Source organism: Peromyscus californicus, unplaced genomic scaffold, assembly GCF_007827085.1.
Source record: "Peromyscus californicus insignis strain IS unplaced genomic scaffold, ASM782708v3 Scaffold_1__1_contigs__length_55948999, whole genome shotgun sequence".
Taxonomy (NCBI): domain Eukaryota; kingdom Metazoa; phylum Chordata; class Mammalia; order Rodentia; family Cricetidae; genus Peromyscus; species Peromyscus californicus.
Genome location: NW_026294492.1, coordinates 48111190 through 48117518, shown reverse-complemented (window position 1 = coordinate 48117518; position 6329 = coordinate 48111190).

Genomic DNA, 6329 nt, shown 5'->3' with positions numbered 1-6329 from the left:
TTGATTTTCCTTCCATGTGATGGGGTTTATGTTATCAACTTGGCAGGATCTAGAATCATTGTGGTGGTTTGAATAGGAATGGCCCCCATAGCTATGTGTTTGAATACTTGGTCCATAGGGAGTGGCACCATTAGGACATGTGAACTTGTTGGAGTGGGTGTGGCTTTGTTGGAAGAAGTGTGTCACTAGGGGGTGGGCTTTGAGGTCTCTGAAACTCAAGCCAGTTCATTTCTTGGGATCTTCATTCAAGATGTAGAACTCTCAGCTCCTTTTCCAGCACCATGTCTGCCTACATGTCGCCATGCTTTCTGCCATGAAGATAATGGACTAAACCTCTGAAACTGTAAGCTAACCCCAATTAAATGTTTCCCTTTATAAGAGCTGCTGTGGTCATGGTGTCTCTTCACAGCAATAAAACCCTAACAGAATCACCACGGGAAAAAATATTTTGTCATCAATGTGAAGAATTTTCTTGATTAGGTTACTAGAGGTGGAACACCTTTCATAAAATAGAATTGCAATATTTTCTTGGCTGTTGTCACAGAAGAAATAAAAATGATAAAGGAAGGTGAGCACCGGCATTCAGCACTTAACATCCAGACTGTGGATTTGATGTGACCAGAGGCATCAATTTCCCAAAGTCATATCTTCCCACAAAACTGTTTGCCCATCAGAAGCCTAAAAACGAAAAGCCAACAGACCATGGACTGAAGCTTTCTAACCGTGGAGAAAGGAAAGTATTTTGTTGGGTCGTTTGTAACAGTGATGAAAAGCACATTGAAAGCAACTATATTCATGACATGAAGTAAATGAATATTTGGAAACAAACTGGAAAAAAAAACAGTTCTATCCATCAGCCAGTTAAGAAGATAACTCTTTATATAGGTAGTCATTATTTGTATATGGATGGGCTCTGAGGGAGTCCCTAATGGGCATTACAGACAGAAACATAATTTTGTTGTTCACATACAGGTCAAAGCACTGAGAGAGAAACCAACTCACCTCTGCAAATCCTGTGACACAATGTATCATGCACTCAGATAAAGACAATTGTTGCCCCTCAGAGGCATTTGGAGAAAATGTGCCTGTTTTCACATTTAACTTAAGACAGTTTGGAAAATTCCGAAAGTTGAGACTGTTATACTCTGCATCTGATTTCCTTTTCCAATTCAGAACCATGTGATCTCCAGCAGGACTGATAAGTTGAATGTTCTTCAAAAAAGGGGAAAGCTGAAAGAGATCCATGATCCTCTGAGAAATAGGTCCAGAGAGGTGCAACAGAGCCAGAATACAGGAATGTCTCTCACTGGCATTAATCTGTGATGTTCATTGCAACTTTGACCCAGATATTAATAACACTGAACAAATGAAAGTCTAGGAGAATGGAAGCAAAATTATTTTTCTAAAATGTCAGACTCAATAGAAAACTTAGACCCAAGCACTCCTAAGTCATGAATGTGTACTGAAATAAATTCTAACTTCCTAGAAAAGATGGACATGCCCAATGAATTTCTGAAAATATTTAGAACTTCATTTTGTAAAAGGAAGGTGTGTGTGGGTGTGTGTGTGTGTGCATGCGTGTGTGTGTGCATGTGTGTGTGTATGTGTGTGCATGTGTGTGTGTACTTTCATCTCTTTTTCCTTTGCTTATCTGAAATGTTTGAATTTGTGCAGAACTTCATTTTTTTTATTATTTATTATGTATACAGTGTTCTGCCTGCACACCAGCAGAGGGCACTAGATCTCATTATAGATGGTTATAGAGTATAGATACTCACTATAGATGTATAGATGGCTGGGAATTGAACTTATGACTCTGGAAGAACAGCCAGTGCTCTTAACCTCTGAGCCATCTCTCCAGCTCCATTTTTTTTAAGATTTATTTATTTATTATGTACACAGAAGAAGGTGCCAGGTCTCATTACAGATGGTTGTGAGCCACCATGTGGGTGTTGGGAATTGAACTCAGGACCTCTGGAAGAACAGTCAGTGTTCTTAACCTCTGAGCCATCTCTCCAGCCCCGACAAGTACAGATTTTTAATTGTCTACAATTTGTGATACCCATACATTTGTATATATGGAGACTACCAGTATCCACGCCTTTAAAGAAATCAGATTCTTCGTCCTTCAGAAGCCAGCAACTGTCCTTATATCCTCGGTTAGAGGTGGAGGCTTGTAAACTCCTTCCCACTCCACGCTTACAGTGTCGACAGCCTGACACTGTGTCAGCAGTCAGAGCTGCTGTCATTTGTGACATTGAGACTTCTTCTGTCCCATTACATTCAAAACACAGTTCCCAATCATCCCTACCTACCTTATCTACCGTTTGCCACTCAAAGTCATTATTCTTGACATGTTGAACAGTTGTGAGTCTGTCCATTAACCACTATCCATGACAAAAATCAATCGAGACAAGCAGAAACTGTGGATATAAACATAAATATGAAGGAGTTTGACAGCATGGTGACTAAAAAACTAACAACAGGAGATCTCCTGCTGAGGCCTATGCTCTTCTAGGTCGTAGGTTTGGGCCATAATTAGAGCACCACACATGAATTCTCTCCTGAGAGCGAGGCCTAAGTTTTAACTAAGTTGGTTGATTCGCCCCCATGAACAGTCTTGTTACTTGTTATGTAGCAGTCTTTTTTAAAATTAAAACCTTCCATCTTGGAGGAGAGTTTAAGACTCAGGATGTTAAAGGGGAGCTGAAACAGCAGGGTGTTTTAAGAGGGGATGAAACATTCCATCCTGCAGGGATGCTCATTAAGCACAGGAAGTGAACAATGCAACCAACAGCTTCAGGAAGTCCTTGAAGCTTAGCAGGTTCACTAAGTTCCTCCCCCCTTAAGCATATACAAACTGTAAGAGTTACTGAGATGCACTCAGACAAGTGGAGCTACCGAGAATGGGCACAGACTAGCTTAACCAGCTGGCGGAATCAGGGACCCGCTGAACTTCTTGAAAGAAACAGAGACCAACCAAACTGCCTGGAAGAGGCTCAGGACAACTGAACTACCTGGGAAGAACATTCTCGAACCTGGTGAGCTGCCTGCAGGCTGTACAGTGTGCTTGTGCGCTTCTGAACCATTACCCATGCTGGGGTAGGCTTGTCTTTGAGTCATTTCTGAGTCTGTAAGTAACCCCTCACTCATATTTCTGTAAGTCAGCCTTCATACTCAGACCAGGAGGGAAGGCTCCGCCATTTTCAATGGGCCTAGCCAGGGAAGGACATTCCCATGAGTCTGAGGTTTTAGAGTTCTTGAGATGGCTGTGCCCATGTCAACAGCACATATTCACTCTCGGCTTCCTCTGCTCTCCATTTACCTCCAATCACTTTGTATCACCCTCTTCTTCCCCCATAGCCCCCTCCCAGTTTCATGTGTTTGTCCTGGCTGCCATAGCTGCTGTGTGTTCATGATTTCGATGACCATGTCATATTCAGAAGACAGCGTTTATCTGTCCTCCTCATCCTCGGGCAGATACGATCATTCTAGCCCCTATTCTGTTCTCCTAGCTACTCTGACTGGGCTGGGAGAGAATTTGAAAAGACTTAATTTGCATTTCCTTGACAGCTAAGGATGTTCTACACTTTTTCAACTGTCCACCCACCATTAGTGTTTGTTCTTTTGAGATCTTTTCATTTGCTCAATAGTTGAGTAATTTGGTGGCCAGTGTTTAATTTTTAACTCGTTATATACCCAGGATATTACGGCCTTTCCTGGTATCAGTAGGAGATGTGTTACCCATTTTGTAGTTTGTCTGTTGCTCATTGATACTTTCCCTTGCTGGGTCAAAGCTTCTTAATTTCATGTAATCTCATCAGTTCTCACTATTGTGTCCTGAGCTATTGGCCTCCTCCGAGAAAACCCTCGCCTGTGCCGACATACTGAAGTGTTTCCCCCTTAGCTATTTCAAACTTGCAGTCTTCCATGAAAACCCCTTAATCCATTACAAATTGACTTTTTACGGGGTAATTGAGAGGGATTTGGCTTCAGTCTGCACAAGTCGCCACCTGTTTCCCCGGCACCATTTATCTTACAGGTTTGCCTCGTTTGCTTTCGGTACAAGTGTTGAGACCTCATGGCCATCGCAGCGCAGCTTCGTGTATGGGCCCTGCATCGAATTTCCTCGTTCCAGGCAGTAGCTGTGGTTTCTTAGTTCAAATGGAATCAAGCACTGTGAGGACCGAAGCTTTGCTTTTATAGTTGAGGATTATTCGTGTTCTTCAGGGTTTTATGAGCCACCGTGTGAATTTCAGGATTATTCCTGTGAAGAATTTGATTGGAATTCTAGAGAACACACTGAATCATTAGATGGCCCTTTATCAATATTAACTCTAAGGATGTGTGAGTGTCTTAGCACCTTCTTTAATTCTTTATAGTTCCCGATATAGCAGTCGTTCCCCTCATTGTTTAGGTCACTCCCTAGATACCTATGATAAGGGGTTTTTTGTTTGTTTGTTTGTTTTAATCCCCAGTAGCAGATTTCTCCTCAAATGCTGTAAATCAAATCGAGCCCAATTAAAAAGTAAAGGACCACGTTTAATCTGAGCAGAGCACTCCCGGGTGCCTCTGGGGAAAGGCAGCAGGAGAGAATGCTCCTAATGCTCCTAATGGCCTTGCTAAAGGGGGTGGTTTAAATACCCTGTCAGGGTGCCAGGTCATGACGTGCCCCAAGGTGGGTTCCTACTATGGTAAGCTTTTGGGCGGGGTCTTGGGCCGCCACCCCTGAACTGGGCTTTTGGCAGTTTCTCTGAGATGTTGGGGTTTGGAGAAGGAGGAGTGGGGTGAGCTGTAGGCACAGGACAATGATGCTTCCTCCACAAACTGGGTGGAACTCGACTTTTGGCGGTTTCTCTGCGGGGGGGGGGGGGGGGTGGGGGGAATGGTGCTTTCTCAGCTAGGGCGAGCTGTTCCAGCCAAACACCTATGTCCTTTTTAAGCTACCAAGCACATTTTTACCCATCCACCCTTGTTTTTTCCTGTTGCTCACAGCACACACAGAAGTTATAAAATTGTCTGGAATTTCACTGCAAATGAGAGGGATTTGTATTTGCTTCAGTCTCTCACAGATCACCCAAGCTGGTGGGAGTGCAAACTTGTACAGGCCCTGTGGAAATCAGCCATTCCTCAGAAAGATGGGAATTGATCCACCTCAAGATCTAGCTATACCACTCTTGGGCATATACCCAAAGGACATTTCATCCTTCCACAGAGATACTTGCTTAACCACGTTCATTGCTGCTGTGTTCATGATCGCCAGAAATTGGAAACAACCTAGATGTCCTTCAACAAAAGAAATAGATAAAGAAGATGTGCTACATTTACACAATGGAATATTACTCAGCCATTGAAAATGACATCATGAAATTTGTAGGCAAATGGATGAAACTGGAAAAAAAATCATCCTGAGTGAGGTATGCCGGACACAGAAAAACAAATACAGTTTGTATTCACTTGTATGTGGATGTTACCTGTTAAGTCAATGACAACCAAGCTACAATCTATAGAACCAAAGAGGTTGAGTATAGAGTAAGGGACTAGGGGTACAGATAGATCTTGTTAGGAAGGGAGAATAAAATAGATAGTGGTACGTGGATGGGGAAGATGGAATGGGAGGATCAAGTGGGGAGGGGGAGGAGGTGACGAGGGAGGGAATATGGGGAGAGAGAGCTAAAATGAAGGGCATTTGAAGGCTAATGTGGAAACATAATACAGCAGAAGTTTCCTAAGACATATACACATATGATGGCGATCTAAATGAAATTGCCAAATAATGGGGAAGACAGAGTCCCAGCTGGCCATCTCTGGTCCCCAAATGAAGCTTCCAGTAGTGGGACTGGGTTAGACTTAATTGAATTGTTGGCCAGAGTGCTCCCATGGGAATCCCCAAACAACCTGGGCTGTTGTCAAGACTATAGGTTGCTCTCTACAAACTAACAGCAAGGCCTAATCGCTGAAGACAACACCAACGTGAGTCACTAAACATGGAGAAGTCAAGCTGGTGCCTTTGTCTGCCTTCACCTCTGCACCTAGGTTGTTTGATACAGGAAGGTACTTTGCTACCAAAGGAGAAACGTAAACACGAACCCATCCACAACCCTTTATCTGCAGTGGTGTCAGCCTCCAAGACCTGCTATTGCAATGGCAGCACAAAGTGTGAGAGGAACCAACCAATATCCGATTTGGTTTAAGCACAAGATGGAACCCAAACCCAACACCACTTGGGTGGCCAAGAACCTGAGGCAACGTAGCCCAGGGACCTAGGGTAAAACCAAATACTACTGTTCTTTAAAAATGAATAAATAAAAGTAGCAATAAAATGACTG